At 49.4% G+C, this 24,523-nt stretch overlaps 1 protein-coding gene across 1 annotated transcript in view; it reads right to left on the bottom strand.

Annotated features, from left to right (window-relative positions):
- Positions 1–24,523, bottom strand: part of LOC122566914 — a 74,170-nt gene that overhangs the window by 8,131 nt on the left and 41,516 nt on the right. The gene's annotated exons all lie outside the window — the stretch shown is intronic.

Raw genomic sequence — 24,523 nt, forward strand, 5'->3', positions numbered from 1 at the left:
CGACAGAATTAATAGGAGTTGAATTTTTTAGCTCGGTCTCGGAATATTTCGTGGGGTTTGGAGATCGCGGCGTTATCGCGCTGATCCCGATTGTCCCGCTAAATTTATTGTTCCTTCCCTTGGCGGTATCGCGTTTCTGGCGATATTTTTTGCTGATCGCGTACCCAGAGGTACTACATAAATTATGTATCAGTTTATGCACTGACTTCGATGCGTCCTCCGTCGTTCCCTCGACCGATTCCTCAGGGAACGATGTCACGCTCTTGAATTAATTCGCCTTGGCGAAACGTATCTCTCGTTGTGACTCTCGTGGTTGTTCCATCGCGGTGGCGCCGTGTAGTTTCTTTCCTTTCTTTCCGTGATATTTATCTCATCGAATACGAGCGAGTCGAGTCCGAAACGACGAACACAGTTCTTTCTTACAGTTTTCCATCGGAGAGAACGAGCCAATTTTCGGCCACTCTAAACTCTCTCATCCACCGCGTAACGATTTCCTTTCGGACGTTCGATACGGTACGATTACGCGACGATCGGTGACCAGAGCTTCTCAAGGGTCTTTCATCCGATGATGCAAGGTAGCGAATTTACCACGACATTCACTGCGGCGAAAAAGCTGGTTTATTAAAATCACGAGGGTCGTTGCTTATTAGAAATCGAGCCCGCAGGCCATTAATATTCATCGGCTTGTTTCGTCGATAAAAGATTCCTTCTTCCGCGAGACAGCCAGGCACAAGTGGTGGAAAGGTGGCCTCTATCTTTCTATTAGGTCTCCGACGGATTATCTCGTTATTGAAACGATAAAAAGAATCCTTCGTCGGAGTCAAGTGATCGTCAGGGGAAGGACGAATGCTCGAAATTACGCGTCTCGAAGCTCGACTTGCAATCTCACGGTCTTTATACCGTCTCTGCATAGTCGGCCGTGTAGGTATACAATAGTTTGCGCATGTAGTGTCACGTTCTCACAACGATAACTTCGCAGCTCAACTCCATCTCATCTCGACCTGCTATTCTCAGATTTCTGGCACATGCCTTTTAGAATCCTAGGATATCCTATGAATTTAAAGATCGCTTTAGTTTGAGAATATCTTGAAATTTGTTCGCCGTGCTTCTGCGAAAACATCGCTTTCCTTTGTACCTTGGTGTTATTTTCTCTCCTTTTCATGATAATGTTTATACCTATTGCCTGGTATCGCGCTGCACCTTTCTTGCTGAACCTTCATTTTCGATCTTTTTGTATTACTGAAATCCCTTTTTTGGTCTCCTTGCGTTGTTTCTTTATCGTTGGTATTTGTATTTTATATCCTTACAACCTCTTTTTGTTGGTACAACTCTTTTTTGATGTCCTTGTACTGCTGGTTTTATCGTTGTCTATTTTTCATTCCTTAGAAGGTTGGATTCTCTCTCGTTGCTAGAATTTCGTTCCTGGAAACGCTCCACGTGGCAGAATTGCTTCGCCGAATGTAGAAATTTTTCAAAGTCCAAATTTCATCACGGTAAGATGTACTCCGGAAATGTATCGTCAAAGGGAAATCCGGTGATAAATTACTTCCCATCGCTAATCTTCATTTCGAACACTTAGCGACGCTCATGGTAGTCACATAGTCGCCAACCACGATTTTGGTGAAAGTGTCCGCTCATGATAAATTAATAGATAAATCGTAGTAATTAATAAATCGTTGCCAAAGTTTAGATATTTCAGCGTTTCGACTAGCGAGATAAGAGTCCAAATGCTGAATTTGTGCCGCGTGAAATATATGTATCTTAGCCTAGGTTTGACCTCAATTGGTAAAGACAAAACATCGGTTACGATCCTCGATGTCGCAGCTTCGATTTGTGTCGCTACTTGGAGCTTTAATTTAGGACTTCGCTATATATCGTCGAAGCCACTATACCTGGCGCCGATTCGATCTCTCATAATCGATTGTCCTCGACGATGAAACGGTTATTACAGCGACAGAACAGGCAGCCTGGCGATTCAAGTTGCTCCGCGAGCGTTTATCGTTGTTCGCTGGTAGCGAATGATTCGCGGCTGGGAACAAATGCTCGAACAGGTCGCGATGACGTTTAATCGAATTCCACCGGATAAAATATTCGAATCCGGAGGGTTACGCACTGTCGAGTCGCCACCCGCTAACGGGCATCAATTAATTTGGATTTATTAGAACGAAGTCTCGTCGAACGCCGTGAAATCTCTCCTGTCCCTTTCCCACTCGTCGTCTCTTCTCTGTCGCCCCGTGTACCTCTCTACCAAGCGTTTCAACGAGTGTACCCGTTCATTCCAGGACGCGCAAACGCCGCTCCGCTAGAAATTCACGTGTTTATCGATTATCCATCGTGTGACGCGTGCCGATCGTTTCCGTTTCGCGATTAATCAGTCCGGTCTGACCGTTCGCATTTCGTCCGTAACCACTTCGATTTCCTCACTATCTTCGCGGCTATCGTACATGTACACAATACAATTCTGCTGTTCTCGACGAGAAGCTGCAGAAGACGCGGTCCGGTTCTACCATACGTATCGTCTTTGACGTGTTCCATATTATTCGACATTGTTTGCGACGTTCGCGCGTAACACAATCCACGCGTTGCCTCTTTTTAAAGATTAACGAGACTCGACGCGACACCCTTCGGCGATAAATAATTTAGACTCAAAACTGTCCTTCCTGTCGCACGGCCTGTACGCTTCTATCTACTATCTTCTCAAAGGATATCCGACGAAGGTCTAGGGAAAACGTGGAACAATCGAGAAATAAGAGACGAGCGAAGCAGCGAAACGGAAGGTACATAGACGTTGGCGAAGCGGAGCCGAGAGAAAGCGTATTAATTCGATTTTCCGGCGTCGATGCGGCACATCAAAGCGAACGGCCGAGAGAACGATCGAATCATATCTATTTATTCGTTCACGCTAAAACGCCAGCAAGAATTCCACTCTCCGGCCCAGAGGGGAAATTTATTTTTCCGCCATTAAAACGGGGTTAGCGCCGATACAGTCGGTGTAATCAGCAAATGAATTTGCCTCTCGACGCATCCTATCGATCGAATCGCTGTTTTCGTTGTACCGTCCGGCCCTAAGTGCTCTCCAGGGATCGTCCGAGTTAATTAATTCTAAAATTTGTGGACATTTCACCGACCCGTTAATTACTTTGAAACTAACCGAAGAATAGTAGGTAACTTTCGATTCGATTCGACGGTATCTTGTGGAGAAACGTATTAAGTTTGGAAGTATGGATTCATAAGCATCATCGTCTCATCTGCGAGAGGGGTTGCTCGTCTTCGTAGTTATGAATCTTGAGACTGCCGTTGAACTCTCTCTCTCTCTCTCTCTCTCTCTTTCTCTCTTTCTCTCTTGAGAAGTAACTGATATTTAGATTGATGGGGAAGACCAAATTACCGAAGAATACTCAAGGAGAAGAGAGAATAGCCTGATAAAATCTGAGAGTTCCATCCGACAGCACTTCCCCGATTATATCGTGACGTGTTGAAAAGTTGGACAAATCGTTCGATAATTATTCACGAACGATCTCGTGATATTCATCTACGGAAGTTTTAATTGCACAATCAATTTTGTAGTTTAAAACGCAATTGCTAAATGTACCGTCGCGCTTCGCTCACAAAAGGCCAAGATCTATTCGTAACTCAACACCTTGGAAAATTTCTTTTTTTCTCTCGCAGCCGTAGGCGCTGAGTGCTCCAGCTAAAGTCCCGGTTTATTGCGTGGCGAAGTGATAAGTTCTAAGATTGTATGGCAGTACGCAAACTTAAATACGTCTCACCCTAGAGTAACTTTGACTTTGTCGGTCGATCACCTTCCAACCGTATTTACGTTTCAGTATCTTAAGGATCTCACCCCAAGAGAGTCGTGCTTTCTTTTCGGAATAAATATACAGCCACTCTAACGCACGAGCCGCATTCTGTCTTTTAAGGGGATAAAAACACTCGAGAGAAAAATTGTGTAGCTTATCATTGCGATCTTGCGGAAACGCGTTCGACCGCTCGACGAGGAACGTTCGAAACAGGGATGGGAGAAAGAGTCGCGCAGAGATGATTAAGGGATGCTCGTAAATTTCGATGCCACGAATCTCGAGCACCATCCTTTGGATAACACTCGATACTCTGTCGCTCGTTCTCCCTTTTGACCGAGTGTTTCGCTTATGGTGGATATGACCGCGACGATACCCCGGCCCAACGCTTGGAGGGGTTCCACCCTTCCTCCTCCGTTTCATTTTGAATCGACGAACCTGTCGCTCGAAAGAACCTGCTCTGGCACAGAAAAGTACCCAGGAGGAGAATGGTAGGGCGAGGGGGGGGGGGGGACGTACGGACCGTAGGGGTTTACTCGTTGATGGGAAGTTTAGGCGAAAGGCGGCCTCGTGTCGTACAATGGCTCTTGTTGGGCTTACGAGCTAATCTTTTATCTCGACGTGGCACGCGTCCTCGACCCATCTGGCAAAGTTTACGGGGGGTCGATCGGTCTCTATCGTGACGATATTACGTCGCCGGAATAACTGCAGACTAACGTTGGTATAACGACGCCGTAAGCTCGGTGAACGGGGATATGTTTGGCGATTTACGCACTCGTTATTTTATTTCTACGCTCCCTTCCCCACCCCCCATCGATTTACGGGATTACATCGAACCAGGCAGGCTTTTATTACATCATCGTCGAGCTCGTTTTCCGCGAATTAAAATCCATCGAATGGCAATGAGTCGACGTTCTCTCGGAGATCGTATCGACGAGTCGAAGTCACGAAGCTACGAAAGCGCGCGCACGTTCGGTTGTCAACATAGTCCAGTTTCGTTCGGTGATTCTTCTCGTCTTCAGTCATCTTGCTGGCTTCGTCGTGCACTTTGACTTCTGCGAAGGTTTCGTGGGATTCACGGCGCACTCTTGCCGAAACTTGTTCTCTCCTTTCTATCGAATCTCTCGACTCGAGACGTCTGGCACTGGCGGTCCCTGATTAACTCGAAAGATCGTCCCAGTCGCCTTGCGGCAAAGTTAGCCCGCCCCTCGCGCCGTCTCGCCCTGTTTCGTCACGATTTCTACCCTTGCTGCCGCTACCTCCCTCTTGTCGACGTCGAAAGAAGAAAAGAACGTCGTTGCGACAGATAGAGAGCCGGAAAGAACCGACAGAGAGAAACCGCCTCTGTTAAATGCAAATAATGACGAGACCGAGACGAATCGGATAAGAAGCTACCTCGTATTTTATTTTCCTTTGTCGAAAAATCGACGCGGGATCTACGAGCGAGAGACGAGAAAAATCTCTTGCGGAGTTCGATAGAATTGGATCGCCGGCTGGACTAAACGCGATCTCCGTTTAATGTTTATGGGAACTTTTAACGCGGTTTAAACCGTTCCTGAGAAGGGTGCATTATTTAAACACTGGAGGTATTTAAGAGAAGAAAAAGTTGGTACGCATCCCTGGCGTTTGTAACTAGGTCGTTCTCTAACGACTAGCAAATACGTCGCTGCATAATCGGTGGAATTCGACCCGCTTTATTCGCGGACGGTGCACGGTTCTCAGAGAGTTGTCTTTCTCAGAGCGTGTCGTCGCCATGGCGCGAGTTGGTTCGTTCTCGAGGGGAGGGTTCGAACAGAAATCCCCCGGGAAAGCCGAGGGGAGGCGGCGTAGGATAACGCGCCCGTACTCGAATCCCTGGGATCGTGAGAAAAGCCGAGTATCCAGGCGCAATGTGCCGTGAGACTTTGTCCCGTGTCTTTATGAAAGCGCAGCACGAGAGAGGGTAAATTAGCCGAATCAGCGAGACGAGAACCGATCCCTTGGAATCGTAGTAACGAGTTGCACGCGCGACTAGTCCAATCCCAGCTGGCTCGGCCGCGCTTAAACAACTAGTTTAAATAAACTGGCTGCTTAGTGACGAGAAACGGGCTAAACGAACCGTGAGAGAGCACGCGAAGCAAGGAACCTCCAAGCCGGAGACGAGTCTGGCCGGACCACGCGGAAATGGAACAGTAAAACGTTTCACGGAGATCGCTCTGGTTTCCGCGGAAAAGAAATTTTCCCCCGTTGCGCTTCGCGTCTTTTTTCTTGCGGTCTTGCGGCGCGGAGTCGCGCGTGATCGCGCGTAACCGCGCTCGCTGTTTCGACGAATTTCCACGCCTAGAGGAGTACCGCAATACACTATACCAGAGTCTCTTGTGTCATAGACGTAACCGCGGCTTTCCCGTTATCCGGTCGAATCACAGTCGTCCGTTGCTTGTTTCTCATCGTGCGTCGCGTCTTCTTTCAGGAATGCATGGATGAAAATCGAACTTACGAGTTCCCACAGACCAACCAAAGACTAGAGAACGTTAACGCGATTCGATTACGCCTATGACGACTTGGATAACGAAGCAGGACGACGAGAAAAATGAGTTGAAGTTTCAGTGGAGAAAAGCTGGAGGAGGAGAGGACTTGCGGTAAACGCGAAGGAAAAGGAAAAACCGGTGGCAAAAGAAGGAGCGAAGGGTAGAGGGTTTACGCGCGAAGAGAAGCAAGGGGAGAAGGAAGAGGTGCAGAAGGAGGAGAGAATACGGCCGACGGTGGCACTGCTGGAAAATCAGACTAATTACTTTGTACGCGTGGCTTTCACCGAAATGGGCTCGCGATTATTTTCCCCGAGTATAATCTCGGCCAGACGCATAGTCCGTGGTTAAGGGACTTTATAATCGTGTCGGGCTGCGGCCATGTCCGGGCAAAAGGACGGACAGTCCTCCCTTCCCTGACACGGAAATTTCTTGATTTCTTCTTTCCTCTCGCGGACTGGCAGAACCGGCCGTGGAAAACTTGTCATTCCACGAGGTAATCGCGGGAACAACGACAAAGCGACGCGAACAGTGGCTTTTTATCGCTGGAGACGAGACTCTGATCTATTCCGCGTCTCCTCTCAGCCGCAATTACAGCTACTGCCACGCAGAAACAGACGACCGCATATATTTACATATTACCGGAATACGAAAGTAGCGAGCAGGTCGAGGGCCAGAAATTGATCGCAACCCATCGACCGGCCCAGGGATTTCTAACGACTGTGTGCTTGAAATGTTAACGACATCGCTATAATCGCGTGTCTTTATTGCCAACATAATCGTGAAAACTATGGAATTCGGTAGGCGGAACGGCACTCGAAAAAAATATACGCTCGTAGCGTAGCGTGCCGTGTAATGCGGAGTTGACTGCAGAGTAGACCGGAGTAGGACGATGGAGGGGTATAATTAGTAGAAATAATAGAATTTCTAAATAACATTCCGCCTGATATTGCTGAAATTTTTAATGCGCTCGAAACCGCCGTTGATTTGCCGTATCGCGAGTTACAGCTTCGTTTCGCGAGGAACGATTCGCGAGAAATGCGAACAATCGTCGAGTTTAGAAAGATCAGAGGGCGAACCTTCGCCATCCCCTCGGTATTTGTACTTTCGTTTCCGCGGAGAACGACCAGGCAAAGGCGAGCAAACTTAAGTTCGATTCGAGTGGTTGCATATCCCTGACGATGGTAGCCGTATCGCGTTCGAGCGGTTCGCGCAATTCCAGTTTAGTCCAGCTCAATAAATTCGCGCTACGATACGCTTCGGGTTACCTTCGTTTACGCGGATCCGATCGTTTATCCGTATGGTAGGATGAACGTTTACGCGAAAGTCCGTGATCGTTTTGCGTTGTTTTCGCAGCGAACGGGAAGAAGAAGAAGGAATAGCAAAGGAATGGACGGGTAATCCTGGGTCGTGGGATTCGATCCACATCGATTTCTGTCTTCCATCGTGAGAGCGCATTCATCCATTATCCGCTGTGCAATTGCTCGCCATAGAAAAAGGTAAAGAGGAATTTGACTTGGTAAGAGCAAGGAGAGAAGAAAGCGCAGTTTGTTTGGAATCGACGAAGCACGCGCTCGCGCGTGTTTCGCTTCCGGAACGATTAGGAACGATATTTGGTCGGTAGAGTTTGGTGATGGTACGAGGCAAATGGAACGCTCGGTTGCGATTACTCGAGGGTACGGAAGATCCAATTGGCCTTGGATCGGGGTGACCGGCTTGGAAGGTATATCGGTGATGGCATATCGAACGGACTAGCGGTGTGCATCGACGAGAGATCGATACGAGGAACCGTTGCAATCCACCTTCGCTGTGCTCGATGTATATAAACCTGAAGAGGCGGTTTCGTATGCCGTCGTTCCGCGCCGTTCTGTGTATCGGGTCGCACGTTCGCGAATTATTACGAGTCACGTAGGCAGTAGTCGCGGAACGTAGAGTGCTATTATTACGATGTAATATGGTTGAAGCGAATTCTACCGCCGGAAGCTCGCGCGATGCTAAGGAAAGGGAGGAAAAGAAGTAGGAACGAGTGGAAATGAGAGGCAAGAAGTGGGAAGGATAGCCGGGAGACGGGCCGCGACGTGGAAACGGCAGAAAAAGGGACGGACGAAAGCGAGGAGTCAGTGGTCGGGTCACGAGGAAAAGAAGGGGAAAACGTGGAGAAAAGTAGAGACGGCGTTGCTGCCGTGAGGATAAGACGGTGAAACGCGGCGGGAATCGAGGGCAGACCGAGCTTTCCGTGCAAGGTGCCAGCTAGTTGTCATCAGGCCGAGAGAATAATGGAAATTATCCACGCTAGACCGATCCGGCTTGAGATCCCGTTCCCGAACACGTTCGGAGCATAGCGAGCTCTAGCTTACTCGTCACAGAATTCGACGCGACACACGCGCACATGGCCAACGAAACGGAGCTTCTCACTCGATCTACCGTTCACCAACGGAGTCTCGTCTGTTTGCATAAGGAGGAAATTGCTGCTCTTATTGGAGAGGGTATCGATCGAGCCTCGCGAAAGATTATTTTCATCGCTAGAGTCAGCTTTCTTCTCGATTTTTCTTTCTTTTCTTCTAACGAAACGACCTTTCGATCAATCGTATCTTTCACAAGATCTCGGGTCTGCCGTCGCGTCGTTGCAATCGGTGTCGATCGCCAAATTCTTCAACCTTACTGCCACTACACGTTGTGTTGTCTTCTTCCGCAATCGAAGCTATTATAACCATATAGGTTATCCGAGAAACGAAAAGAGGAAGGGAATTTCAACCGGACCCTTTCGCAAATTTCACATCCGTTTTGGCATCGTGAACTCGTCGACTAAGCCGGCAAACGATCGATAATGTATGCGAGAGCCGCGCCGCCTGCTTCTCGCCATCCCTGTTTCCTGTCCCCGTGCTCTTGTGTGGTGCACGCGAAAAAAGATAAATAATATATTCGTTATGTAACAAAGATTCCTCGTCGATGCTCTCCGGAATTCTGAGAATGAGAAGAACAGAAAGAATCTAGTAGAAAATAGATGGGTTAAACTCGCGCGCACACGGTCCACTCAGATAAGGCAACAACGCGATGCTTTTTGAATCTCTCGTAACGACGATTAGAACCTCGATAGTCTCTGTGTGCGGTAAAAAAAAAAAAAAAAAAAGACGACACGAAAGCCCGTTAAATGGGTTTCAATGTGACACGTTCTTGTCTCGCTTAGAGCTTTATTTGCGGCGTCCACAACAACCGACACGATTTCGAGAGAATCGATCACGTCGTGGTTTCGAACGAATAGCGTCGATCGTTCGGCTGGTCGTGTAAAAGAAAGGGTGAAGAACGATGATTCCAAGCGGAGTCGCGATCGAGACGGCGGCAAAGTTCCATCCTTTGCTTTTTAACTCTTTGATCGGGATATTTTTAATCAACGGGTATACCGGACGGCAACGCATCCCCGTGGCCTGTCCACTCGACAGATCAAAGGAAGAGAACGGGGATCCACCGGCAATCTACGGTTTTTGCGTTTTCGAACTCCACACGGCGCGGCGGTTGTGTTTCTGCTACGGGGATGTAAATCGGGGATGCTCTTCGCGAAACGACCTCCTTCTTCCTCTTTTTCTCTGCCGGCTCCACTCGAGATCGTATACAATTACTCGGCTATGGAAATCCGATGACATATTGGAGAACGCGGAATCGCTGTGAATGACAGTCACTTGGATACTCGATTCGAACCAGAAGTTCATCAGCGACTGCTCTAATTCGCACGCACCTACCGAGAGATTCGAGTTTGGTTTGTTCGAGTTTTGCTCTTTAGATGTTTAATGTTCCGTATCGATCGAACGAACAGGTTAAACGACTGACTCGATGCTCTGACCAAAGCATTCCTCCATGACATCGTCGTACCGATAGACTCCCCGCGACTCGCCGCGTCGACTAGACGAGGATATTCGATACCATGTCATCGGTGATTAGCGGCCACGATTTTCAATCGGGTCTTTTCAATCGCGCCGTCCAACAATAGATAATAATTCTCTTGAACTATGGGAGTTACGGACTCGCAGATAAATAGGCGGTATTGGAGGACGAACACCTCGACACAGATAGACGGAGAGAGAACAAAAACAATCGCGTTAGGAGAATTTTGGCATCGGGGAATTTCCCCAGATGAGAATCGAGAGGCAATAGAAAGGGAACGATTCGGTCGGCGATGATCGTCCGCTGGTGTTCCCTCGAGTGGGTGGGACGCGTTCTCTCCCCGGTTGCCGCGCGTGTTGGGTTTGATTTACGTCCGTCTATGTGCCTTTCGGATTAGCGGTGCAGGGAAGACAGTCGGGGTGGCAGCCGTGGCTCGCAGCCTCTTCCGACGATTATCCCGAGGCTGGGGTTGGTCCCGAGGCTCGTCGAAATAAGTACGTCGATAAATATCCCCCGTATCTCTAGTCGGGGTCCAGGATGCCGGCTATAAAAACCGAATCGCGCTTCGTCCCTTCTTTCAGGTCGGCAGAGGCAATTGCACGGCCTCCCTTCCAAAGGCCGAGAAAGTGGAAAACAGCGACTCGTCGCGTTTTCTTTTGAGATTGCCATCCATAGCCGTACCTTTATCGCGGTTAAACCGCGACCAACAACTACTATTTCTGTACGGCTGTCCTTTGTTCGCCGGTTTGGTACGCGGAAACGAGTTTCCACGTATTCTGCGAATGACCGCGGCAAAGAGAGACTAGACGAGAAGATACTGCCTCTGGTTTTCATGGACGTTAATCGCGGAAGCCCCGAACGAAAACTCGACTTCGAACGACAAGCCTAATCCACGAGAGGAAAGCCCGTCCGATACACGCTGTAACGGAGTTGCAGAGTTCGTTCGCGTCCTCCGTTAATCTGTCGTCCCGTGAGTAACCGCGGAAACAATAACGCGCCCGTATCGGCAGCTAGAGAAGCGATTTCGAGGGGTTTGGAGTAAATCCTGGCGGAATTGCCCAGTTTCAAGCTTGGTCGTTGCACGCCCACGTTCTTCGACGTTAGCCGGTATAGGGTGTAAGCTTTTTGTGAGCGACCTCAGGTGGACGAAAGTGTGCTAGAAAGCTACGGTTTTTTAAAACCTTCACTGCGCCGTGATATACATAGCTGACGCCAGGGTCCGCCTCTTAACGAATCTCCTCTCCTCGCTGCTGCATTTTCGGGGGAAGGAATTTTATGGGATTTCGGAGCTCCGTCAATCCACGGTGAAAGGAAGGAAGATAGGTAAAGGGAAGAGTCCAGGTTTGGTTAGTGCTTCGTGTTAGAGAGAAGCCGGGAAAGATCTTTTTTTCGTATTTGGGACGTGAAACGCAAAATCGGGTGGAGATCTTGGCGCAGCGAGGTTCGTTCGTGGTAGAACGCGTCGCTATTCGAGTGTTCGCAGCTTGGTTATTGGTACTGAACTGAATCAGCATTCCGTAAGCACTAAATATCGCTAATATTGCGCATGTGCTTCGTACACCCTGATGGATGAGAATTTGCCTCTCAAACCGCCTCTCTCCGTTTCTCGTTCTCGATCGTTCCTTGGTCCTCTCGCTCCACGTTTATCCCTTCCAACGGAGCGTCGCTTAGTCACCAGTGAGCGAGATTGTGCGTGGAAATTGCGTAAGCTTTTGCCAACGTATGAGCGAGCGGGGAAGCGCGACCGAACAGGCAAACTTCGACTCGCGGATCGCAATTCGGTGCACAACGGCCTAGCGCGGCTGTTGCAACGTGGCTACGCGTATAATTGATTTGCGACAGTAGCGGGTCTGGTTTTATAATTCATTCGATCGAGTCCGTTGGCATTTTGTTCGTAGCGTAAGAGCACTAGTGCGCTCGCGCTCACAGACTCGTTGAGTGAACACGGCCGTCGGTCCGGAAAACTTACTCTTGCCGTGGTTGCTAATTAAGAAGTAGGTACCTACTTTAATAACGGTAATAAATGTATTGCGGGCTCGCGCGGCCAAGCCAACAGTTTTATGAAAATACGAGCGTGGCTGATTGCGCGACGTTATCGGCGGTCTCGTCGTTTTTCACGGGAAACGATGCGAAGTTTCGGCACGGACGCAGCGTTAACCTTCGCAACTTCGCGGCGTGAGCCAAGCTAAAGCTCCTACCACGGATACGAAGCTCGGATCGAGCTGAAATTCGCGGAGAAGAAGCCAGACATCAGGACCGCGCATCTCTCGTCCACAACAAGAGGGGCAATACAAGCGGCGGAAACGAGGGTCGCGTACAAAACTACAAGGGTGCCGCGTGTTCTTTCTTCTTTTAGCCACACTTCTTCCTTTCCATCCAGCATACAGTCGCGCTTTATGCTTGCAGCGTACACTTGGAATTCACAGTCGTCGTCGCCGCGGCTCGTCACCACCGCCCTGTACCGTAACGCGCTGCCTGCACCGCCTACGAGACACGACCGACATCGTTCGCATCGGCATCGCTATCGTCCCGTATCACCCTCCGTCACTCCAGACCCTCTTTCAGCCAGCCTACTCGTGATTCTTCGGCGCGGGGAACGGCCACGAGTCTAAAAATCCCTCGCGGCTACCGAGTTCTTTGTGTCGTTGGTTACCCGGGCAACGTTGGCGAGTTTACCGAGGATTAAATATGTAGCTTTGAATTAGACGAGCACAACGTCGATGCCGCGGTCTCAAACGCCAAACGGGTCTTAGACGTGGCTAGTAACGTGGCTGCGGCGTTGGTGTTCCGCGTCAAAGGGACAAAGCCGTCCGGAAGTCAGGCTCGGTCCACCCTATGTACCAGCAGGTCGTGTTTGTTTCTACCGCCACGATATGACCGATGTTTCAGCGAATTTCCTTCTTTTTCCGTCGACGAGATTGGAGAACTCGGTTGAAGATCGGTGAATCACGGCGCTCGATGTGGCGCCGCGTCGACGAGGAACTCGCGGAAGAAAGCACGGCTGGAAAGAAACGGAGTGCCCGAGAACAAAACGGTGGGCGTTTTGCTTGCTCGAACGGGAAGAAATATGACCGTCATTATCGCGGAGCCACGAAACTTTGGAGTCTCGGTTTTTTCTGCCGCGAGGCAGCTCTACACAGCCTCGCTTTCTGCCCGCTACTCGATATTCAAAATTTCCGTGCTTATTACCGGTCCTTTTAGTCCACTGATCGTGACGCACGTTCCTGATCGTTGCAAAGCGTTTCCCGACGTTTTCGTTTCCACGCTCGGATCGAGGATAACGATCGGTAAAATTGAAATAAATCGTGGATTAACAGGGGCTATTATTAAACGTAGCAAGGATTAACGTGCGTGACCAAAGCCCGCTCTGTCGCGTCATCCGGTTCTCGTCTAACGCGCCCCAACGATCAACGACACCGCGTCCGACTTGTTGGAACTCGACGACACGTCGACATGTAGACGCGAAATCGCGCGCGTCACGCGCCTACTCGCCCCGTGATTTTTTTTCGCCACCGTTTCCCGCCTACTCCTTACGTAGATCCTTATCGTTCCACCGGTGCTCTAGGCGATCGTTAAAGTTCATCATGGCCAGTCCGCCTTTCTGTATAGGGGTTGTTTTATGCGTTGACCGCGTTTTTCACGCGAGCGACAGCAGCACGTCGCACGAGAACTCGCGCGACGGCGGCACCGACGACGTTCCGGTTGCCTCGCTTCGAGAAGATCTCGTTTCGCGGCTCACGGCCACTGCCAGGGACGCGTGGACTGTTGCAGGTTCTGAAAACAGGGAAAATAGTAGCCAAGGGGGCGGAGCGGCAACCGAGAGCGGGTGGAACAGGAAAGACCGTCTAATCCGACGGTATCACCAACCAGCTATTCTGAGTCAGCTTCCGTGGCAAGTAATAACGCCGGTGTAACGGCATCGCTATCGTTGTTCCCGGTCTGAGTTATGGAACTCTATGGTGCGGTGTACCCCGTACGTGTCATCGAGCCATCCCCCTAATTATGTGAAACGAACCACGCCGTTGCGTCATACAGCACGCTAATGGGAAATGGTAATTTATGATGGGCTGTGAAGTTATATTTTCTTTTTCCGAGATTTGTAGCATGGAACGCTCGTCTTTCGCTCGGCCTTGTCGTTTGTTTTGGTGCATTGAATCAAAGCGGAAGGAATCGACGACGATGCTCGATGTTAGAGCGTCGAAACGCGGATTTGAGATGTCACTCGTAGGCCACTGACTTTGGGATCTGTTTTCAATTATACATTAACTTGCCAATAGGGCATTTCGCTCAGTGAACTAGAAACCTAGTTCATCGCTCCACACCGAAGGGATACATACACCTTAAAACGGAACAACGAAGTTCACGTGGTTGTTCATCGTCTTGGGAGGGGACGGTGTTTAACTGGTTCTTGGACCGTTATAGCGTCGGTGTTGTAGCGGTTAACAAATTTTAATGATGAATCAAGCAGGATCCTGTAGCTCCGTTACACGGACCGCGCCATTATGAATCTTGTACGAAAAGACTATAGATGAGCTACTGCGGGAATATCTCACGCCTTGACACTTGCTAATATTCAGGGATATCCTGTTATTATGGCCAGATTACGTGCTCTGAAATACTCAGTAATATCCCAATAAACGTGTCAGCGAGATTAATACGGAAGTTGGTTCCCTTTGGGCCAGGCTTGTTTGTCACAGGCATGTTTCGATCCGACGATCCTCCGACCAGAACATGCAACCCTAGGGAGACGAATTTTTGACGCGGACATCCTTATCAAGCTGTTCACGTCGCTTACACGCCCTACCTGCGCCGCGTCTCGTCCGAATCGTAATCATCGGATTCGGTTGGTAACACGACCGGCTTGAATCGACGCGTAATTGATAAGAGAGAATCTCGTGGTAACGGAGATTTGGTTTGTAGGAAATCGAGCAAATCGGAGTCTATCCTTGGGAATCGGACAGAACGGCGCGGCGGTAGTTGGTTTATTCGGGAGTACGATAGCGCTCTAGCATCGAGGTCTGCGCGTTCTAATTCCTTGGCGACCCGTTTCCATATCGATGAGCCCCGCGCGCGGGAGGGGGAAGGGGGAGGAACCGTCGAAATTGCTTTCGGCCCGACGTATTCGAAACCGTCCTGCAATAGGTAAACGGCAACTCGACGGTTTCAACCCCGACCACGTATCATCTTTGTTCTCTGCATTTTTTTCCCTATATTTTTTTCCCACCATACTATCCCTTTGCTGTTTTTCAACTTTTTTTACTTTTAGCCCCGTCGTCACTGCAACCGCCTAGCCCGTAACGAAAATTCGATCCGAACAATTGATCGCGATTCGGCCTTTCGCGGTGTCCACGGTTGCGTGATTCTCGACGATATAGCGTCGGCCTTTCCGCGTCATTGGCGTCGTTGAAGCGACGATATTTTACGAGGATAAATTATAACGGCCGCATCGTGCCACCCTCACCGAATATCAGGGCAAACATCACGCTACCGAACTCTTCCTTTCGACGCGTGAACTCCCCTTTTCTAGAGAAGGTAGGTGTATATTCGTCCGCGAATTTCTTCCTCTTGTAGTCTGTAATTATCTTAGAGCTCGCGAAAATCGTCCCTACTTCGCTTCGCTTCGTTCGTTCGTTCGTTCGTAGGAAGGTTCGAGTCAGAGGCAGCGGAGAACAATTAGGATCTCGACACGAGGAATTCGAGGAAAACGCGGTCCCGTGAAGAGAATACGCGCCCCGATAAAGGTGCCCAACGGAGAACATAAATTCGACGATCGTGCCTTTGTGGGTAGTGGAGGAACTTTAGGGCCAATCTCGGTGGGTGGTGCTCGGGCACCGAGGACGAACGATCTCCAGGAGCTCTTTTCACGAGCCAGAGAACGCGCTATTCTCTTCTAAAGACTTCCCAGAGACTCTTTTCGCGGCACGTAACTTTTCTGTCGAGCACCGCCCACTGTTAGCGGACATCGGTATCGAGAGGACCGCGAATAAATCTGGTTACCAGTGACCGGCGACGTCCTCGAGGAAAGCGGGATGATTCGTGGTGGTGTCGCGACCCCGTCGAATCCACGTCTTTTTCTTCTTTCCTTCGTATTCCATGCATTAGACCGATGAACGGACCGGCGAACGAGGGGGACGCCCGACCATTATAGCCAGAGTAAAGGTGGGGAAAAGGGGTGGAAAAAGAGGAAGGTGAAAAGTGTGAAGCGAAGGGGAAATGGGACTGCGAGAATGGCCGGCATTTCGAGGCGTTTGTCGCGAGGGATGGATCGAAAGGTTGCTCCCCTGTAGTGACCGGCGGCGACGCGTTTCCAGAGCAAAGCTATCGATCGGTTCTATTTTCTGATCGCAAAAGTGTCACGGACAGAAACCGCGGTTTTTACCGTTCTTGGTCGTTACGACGCGAAAGAATCGCGACTTTGTTCTCGCCTGGGTTCTGCCTAACGAGCCAAGTCGTCGCGAAAACGGAAGAACGGCGGATAGATGAAAGTATCTGAACGGTGGAAGGGAATAGGAAGCGACGAGAACGGACCTCGTTTCGTTCAACGATTGATACCGGCACGGTCGGAACGTGAACGTCGACCAATTAATCTTATCGTTAATTAATTTGGACGTGGCCAGTGGACGGGGAAAGGGGTGAGGGATTGGGGAAGGAGCGTTGGAACGAAGGGGAATGGAGGAGGTAGAGAAGGGAAGGAAGGGATATCGGTGGGAATCGATTGAAATCGGCTGCGTTTTCGAGCAATCCGCTCGATCGAGCATGCGCCGTCGTTATCGGTTGCAAAGGTCGCCGTTGTTGTTCATAAAATCAGTGGCGCAACGGGAGACACGGAATTACGGTGTAAGCCGTATAGGGTCGTCACGCGATAATACTCGGCACCGCATTAATGTCGGGGCTGCCGGTAATTCCCATTTAATAATCACAGGTCGTATGTTAACCCATCGTATCCGGTAGTCGGACCTAATTACGGCGCCGTCCGAGCGTGTCTCTGCCAATAAACGTTCACGACTCTCGCGGGATTCGCTTAAATATGCTCGCGGATAATATTTTCATTAACCATCGCGTCATCGAATTAATCGAGAGTATCGAGACAAGCGCCATGTGCGCCAAGTGGCCCGACGAATCTCATAGTCAGTCTCGCTTTTCTCCGGCTCTGTGCGGCACCATCTTGAATAGAGGAATAAGATAGCCTTCCTTCGACTGCTTTTGTTTCGCGACTTTATGCGTCGTACGCACACACACACACACGCGCGCGCACGCACACACACATCCAAACGTATACACTAAGCAAAAAGAAATCGCAGAGCTCGACGTAGTCCAAGACGCCTTCAACGTATCACGCTAGTTTCTCTATTCCGTCTTCTCTTTGCCGTTTCCTTCGTCTCTTTTGGTCGCGTCTCTCTATTTATATTTGTATCGCGTTTCTATTTGTTCCACGCTTTCCTTTTCCTTATTTCCCTTGCGGATCGTGGTCGCGAGCGAGCGAACGAGCGAACGAACGTGCGAGCGCGATCAGCGTACACCGCCACCGTTGCCTCGTTTTATGCCTTTCGTATCTTCGCGTCGAGTTCTTTGCGAAGGTTAAAGACCTCAATGGTAGAGCGAGCAAGCATCTCGACGACAGGAAAGATGACTCTGCGACGGTGAGGCGGAACTTTTACACAGAGACTGTGGAGGACTGCCGAGCCAAGGAAAAAGGGCGAACGGTGAAATTGTAATTGTCGATTCGGTGATTCTTCTTTTCCACTGTTCCTAGCACGATCGAGGAAACCAGGTCGAATTTTTATCGTTCTAGCGGGAGAAACGGGCATTTTCGATGATCGTTTTTAGAAATAGACGAGATTAACTCGTTACTTTCGTCTCAATGACACCTGCGGTCGATTAATTAGTAATTATTAATGATTTAGTAATCGGAACTTGAGTAAATCTGATCAAAAAGCATAATATGGGTGATAAAATTTAGATAGAGGCAATAATTGTCAAATTATGTATTCGGACGAACGGGGTCAAAACGTACAAATATAGACGTGGATGATTCCGATAGAAGAAAAGGGATAGATTTAGATTCTACCGATGCGTCACATTTATACGTACGATACGTAAATAGTTTATATCACGTCATTCACGTAATTTCATCACCTTAAATTGCCTGTAAAATGTTTGCTGCGCGAAAAATTATTTTAAACAACGGAATACTATTAATCGTGAACATTTTCGGCATTGCTGTCACTTTTTGTAACGTTCGACGAAATGTTCGCTCCGAATATTGTTTCGTGTGGTGCAAACGTTTTACTCTCTCAGAATTTTCGTCGCATGCGCCATAAACGAGGATCGATCTCACTTTTCATCATTACTAAATTTCATTGTTACGGATACTTGTCACGTTCACTGAGGACTGCAATCATACACAGCTATGTAAATAACTCCGATGGATTTTAGTTCGTGCCCCAATAAATTCCAGTATATCAAGTCGTGTTTATAAATATTTCGAGCGAGGAATTCGAAATTGATCCCACAAACGTTGTATAGATACCTCATTATTCTCTCTTTTATTCCTTTGATCCATTTACATTAGAAATAATCCAAAGAATATTTCAGCTTACGGGTCACATAATGTAAACCGAGCCGGATAGATAGACCACGCTATATACCTCAATAAGTTGCAAATTTACCATTTTGTCAGAGTCGATGCTGCAGATATCCAGATAAATATTGCTACTGATTCATATTTTTAAGTTTAACTCGGTCGATACTTTTAAAGATTGAAACGTCAATGATCATCGCCGCATATTTCCCAGTGACCCAAGATACAACTGCAATTTATAGCGACGAAACGGTAAAGATATTGGCTGGAGTTAAACGCGAAATTCGGTATCGCCTAGAGAGCGAGAGAGCGACAGAGAGAAGGAGAGAGAGAGAAAGAGAGAGAGAGAGGGAGAGAGAGCAGTGCAGAGAAAACAGAGGGCCCATGCGAGAATATCGAGAAACGCCGGAAGCAGAGGCGCCTGCACAATCGCAATTGCCTTTGAATACAAATAGACGAACCCCTGGCGTTCCGTCCGCGATCAACGAAGTTATAATCCGCCGTAACGGCAGATCGGAACGCACGATTGTATTTTATTCGGTGCTGGGGGCGCGTGGTCGTCCGATTCTCTATGGCAAATGACACGGGGGTGACGTTAAACGGCCGCGGAAGGTGGGAGTGAAAATAGCGTCAGGGGCTGTGGAAGGGAACGAACGCGAGGGGAGACCGAGAAAGGCAATCTCGTTAGTAATTGTCCGTAAGCGGCGCAAAGATTGCGGCCAATTTCTGATCGTCCGTGCATGCGAAACGCCGCTCCTCTTCTGCTTTTCCTTCCTCCTTCCCCGTCGTCTTCGAAGGTGGTATTCCTGCCGTGTCTTGACCCTGCGCTTGCTTACCGATTGTCTCCGTTTCGACCGTCGTCGCTTCCCGGCCAAAAAGGGTCTCTCGCGATTTGAAACGTACCAAAGAGATCGCGGACACGTATACGAAGCCTGTTTCGCTCGAATGGATCTGTTTCCGTGCGTTTCAGGTAAGCACGTCGAAGAAAGAGCCTGGAGCGGGGCCAAGCCCGACCGAAAACCTGTCCGCGTACGAACCTGAAGGAGTAAAGTCGATCGAGAGGAAGGGAGAGCTGGAATCTCGATGTTGGAAAATTTCGAGCAAGAGAATGCAGAGCCAATAGAAGAAATAGGAAGGACCAGAAATAGAAGGGCGAAACGTTGTGGTAAAAGTTTTTCGAGCGATAACCAACGACCCGTGTTCGATCGATCATCTCGCGGTTATTACGCGACGATTCGCAGTGAAGAAGTCGACGCGGCGTCAAGAATTCCTGGAAGTAAAGAAGGTCTCATCCGATCGAAACGGATTTCGGAACATTCGCTCGCGACGGATCCCGTCTCTTTCAGCCGGCTTTACCGAAACTTTCGTGATTTTCCGGCTTTCTCATCTACCGACTTTTCTTTCCATCGGTCCTTCGTGGACAGGGCAGGTAACCAGGTGGGTGCAGGTAGCGTGAAGGTAGACGGACAAGAACGCAGGCGCGCGGTCGCGCCTACGAGACGCGGTTCACGGATCCAGCTATCGATTTGGCTGTCTTACAGGTCCTCTCGAGGCTCGATGAATAAAAATGACATGCTAACGAGCGTGGTTCAGCCGGCTGAAACTAACTCCGGTAACGCGCGCGAGAAACGCTAAGCGACGTCCTCCCCGACGCTCTCGCGTCCCTGCTCCGGACGGAGCGGCTTTGGAAACCAGTCGCGGAACAGAAGAGAATTTAGGAGAGAGTCCGGAAGGAGACGGGGCCGAGGGGAAACGGAGAAACGGCCGAGACGACCGAAACAGGGAGTCTCCTTCGAGTCACCGATGCGATTAATATTCGAGCGATCGTTCGAGCGGAAACGGATTCGCCGCCGCTTCCACCGCCGTAGGAAACACCAAAGACACTTTGCACGCCAGAACGAATAGTTTGTCCTTTCTTCGTGGTGATGATATCTACGCGGTATACGTACGCGGTACCATGGAAATTCGAAAGCAGCTGCTCGACGCGATCCTACACATTGTCGTACACGTGGATATCGTGTGCGTTTCGACAGCAAATTAGAGCGCCACCGGAATATTAAGCCGAGTAGGAAGTAACACCTATCGTTATCGAATATTGATATACGAGTTGATTAGCTGCCTAGGTTCTAGTTAGTGCCGTACAGCAGTTAGAAAAACTCGAGGCGAGCGTTACGTGCAGTTGCGCAGTAAGCCGCGTGTGTAACTTGTACCTTTCTAGGTACTCATTACGCCTTTCTCGATAAATTGATGGAAATGACCGGGGAATTAAGGGGGCGAATGTGCCACGAGGCCATAAAAAATTGAAAACAAATTTATGGTTACGACCTTTGGCATTAAGGTAAAGGGAGCCTCTTTGCCAACCGACACTCGTGACTAACATTCGTTTTCTATTTCTTCTAACAATAAGAGTTGAACATAATTTTCTGTCCTTCATTCGTTAAGGACGAATTTTACGTTTACTTTTGTCTCCTTCGAAGACAAATGACCATGGAACCGACAGCACTCGAATGTCTTCCAAATGTTACCGCGTTGGCTAAAGTGGAAACTCGCAAAATCTGTCGAACATCTTGCCCGTGGACGAACACATTTGTTCGTGGTGCAGGTCCGTGACGGCGCGGAAAGTCACGCGATGCGGGAACCTCCGACGAAAGATTAGAAACCCCGCGGTCTTCCGGTCGACTCGTCCATTCGCCTTACACGCAGAGAATACTGAATTTTTTATTTTCCCCGGTACTTTTCCAATTACCTCGGACAGAGCGGCGTTCGCGTCTCTCGTTTTCCTGTTCTCATTTCACCGGACGTCCTTTCGCGTTCCCGTCGTACGCGTCGCAAAATGAAAAAAGACCGTTGAAGAGTGCCGGCGGCGGATCGCGACGTCCGCCTCGGGTTTTGATTAAAACTAAACGGCGAATAAAAATTCCGCGGTTGGCTCGCGAACAAAGTCGTGCCGAGTACGAAGAAGAGGCTGGAACAGCCTCGTGATGCTGCGTTAGCTGCGAGCGACCGTACGCAAATGAATTCCTCGTAATCGATCTTTCGCAGCTCACGAAAAAATTATTCCTCGTCGCCGGAAAAGGAAGCATCGAAAAAAGATCTCCAACGATCTTCGGGCAAAATCTTTCGAAACGAGGTGTCTGAGAGAGAGAGAGAGAGAGAGAGAGAGAGAGAGAGAGAGAGAGAGAATAGTCGACGAGATCCGGAAAAGATAGCACGATCCTGTTAGTTCGAGACCGAAGAAAGTATAAAGTTCGTTTCGAATCGAAAATCGATGTATTGAGGACGCTTTCGTTAAGTGCTATTCTGGGTATCTTCGGGCTTCTTCCTTCGAACGTCGTCGAAGAATACCGGCGAGCAAAAAGTCCGCCAGCAAATTTTTACGCGGAGATAATTTCTAACAAGCGTCTCGCTTACCCACTCAGCTTTGCGAACGGAGTTCGTGTCATTTTTCTATCGAAGAAACGAGAGGTAGGAAATGTAGGTTATCGTTTTGATCGGAATACTTCGTTTGTACGAATTACATTCGAAACCCTTCGTCTTTTTCAGCAAAGGACATCTCTCTTCCACGACAAATATCAAGGATGAAATAAGGAAGCGTATGACTTTGGAACGCACGGTCGGCCAAGTTGCGTAAAACCGCAAAGGAGGAGAAAGCTGCGCGAGAGACGGTCAAAAAGTGATACTCGCGATGTCCAGTTTAAACAGCGGAAAGAACGTATTAATTTCGAAAAGCTAGCCGCGATAGAATAACGATTGTCATGGCGATAAGTCGTGTAAGACGCCGCCACGAAAAACGGTTCGAGTCGCCAAGTAGCGAAGGATCCTGACTGGGCATTAAGAAGACGGAATCGATTTATTCAAAGGGGACGCCGATGTTTCTGCGCTATTTCCTACGATCCATGGATCCGATTCCACAGCCTTTGCTTTTGTCAGGATGATGGAAAGAGACGGAGGAGATGGAAGAAGAAGGAAGACAGAGGTTGGCCTCGTGTGGTGGAAGTTCAACGGACTCCGCGCGTCGGATCTAACGACGAGATGGCTCGAAGCGGAGGAGATCGCGGCCCGCTACTCGACGAGAAGTTACTCGTTTTGCCGCCATCTTTTTCCGCCGCGACCCGTCTTTTTCTTTGCCCTTCCGAGCAGGGGAACGCGAACCGGTCGAGTATACTTAACACGTAGTGTCGCGGAACGACTACCGGACTCTCGACCAACGATTGCTGACCTCTTCTGGCCTTGCGTCTCTCCGCCCGCAAGACGAATTTTCACCGCGCAGCGGATCTCCGGAAAGACGAAGAGGAGAGGCGGAAAAAGCGCAGAAGTGGTGCGTGAGGCCATGGTCACGCTCGTTAATCGCCGCTAGTGGCAGCGGTGCTTGTTGAAGCCGTGCAGGGTTGCACGTGCGATCCATGGTGTTCGCAAGAAGAAGAGAAGCACGAATGGCAGGCCTCGTAAATAACGTACCGGCTGGCTGTGCGCGTTTTCGATCCGACTGCTTTGGGAAGTTCTTGCAAAGGTTTCGCAGAGGAAGAGAGAGAATCGACGGCGTCGCGGGTCACGAAGATCGGGCAAGAAGCTTAGCTGCGTTTTGCCAGCCAGGTTTCTTCACTGTGAACGAAACGAACGGAAGGACGGGCGTCCTCATTTCGCGTAGCACCGCCGCCGCCGTCGCCGACTGTTTCCGGTCCCGCAGACGGTACACCTTCGCTGTGATCGTCGACTGGGGAACCGAGAACGGTTTTTATTCGGTCGGCTAACCGCGGCAAGTACCTCGACGACAAGCGGAAGCGTTTAGCGAACCATTAAAGTCAGCTGGCCGTTACGATAATCGAGCAAATCGATTTATATCCGACCCCTGATGCGGAGAGCTTGGAACTTCGGCGATCCAATAAATCGATCAACCTCCCTCTTCTTTTTGCGAGAACCAGGCGAAAAGAACGAATCCGAGAAAGAAGAACGATTCACCCGCTAAAACCTATCGGCGTTAGGAAGCGCTGCAGAAACGATAAAGATCCGACGCCTCTGATCCCTTTCGCCGATGCATTTCAATAAACCGTGAAACTCACGGTCAAGTTTTCGCGCGTTATTCCATCGACGACTCCAACAACTTGGAGAAATCGAGTCGCTCGAAAGACATGATAAAGCTCACCCATTTTCGGAGGTTTAGAACGACATCGCCATCGGTAGGGTCAAGATTCGGAAGCGATCCGGACCTCGAGCGAACGACTACTGGGAGCATCGGTCGAGCCGATAAGCCGGTAGATAAACGATAGCGTGTCGCGATCGGACACGGCCTAGTCGCGCAAACACACCTGTCATCTGGCACGTGTTCGTCGACGACCGTTACTGTCGTAGAAAACGCGGCTACGAGTGCAACTCTGGAAAACCGTTGGCTCGATTAAATGCCCGGACAGAGAGTGGTTTCCTCCTTTCTGGCTACCGAGCGAAACGAAACGGAACGAACGGAAAGAGAAAGGACGTCGTCTTTATGCCGCGCCCTGCTCTTCCACGGAGATTTTAGCTGGACGTATGGCAATTTAAAGCAAGTACCTTACGGAAGGGGGAGAGAAAGGGGTTACTTAGCAGGTGTAACCCATTACGTAGAACAAAAACAATACACGTACACCCGTTTTAGTTTCGAGGAACGGCGATGAAGCTGAAAATGGATTGCAAGAATCGTTAAGGAGTACGTTAAAAGTAATCAGTACCCATGACTCTGAAAGTCTCCGGGCGCCAATTAAGAGGAACAGAAACTCTACGGGACTCTA

The sequence above is a fragment of the Bombus pyrosoma genome, linkage group LG4 (genome assembly GCF_014825855.1).
Source record: "Bombus pyrosoma isolate SC7728 linkage group LG4, ASM1482585v1, whole genome shotgun sequence".
Taxonomy (NCBI): domain Eukaryota; kingdom Metazoa; phylum Arthropoda; class Insecta; order Hymenoptera; family Apidae; genus Bombus; species Bombus pyrosoma.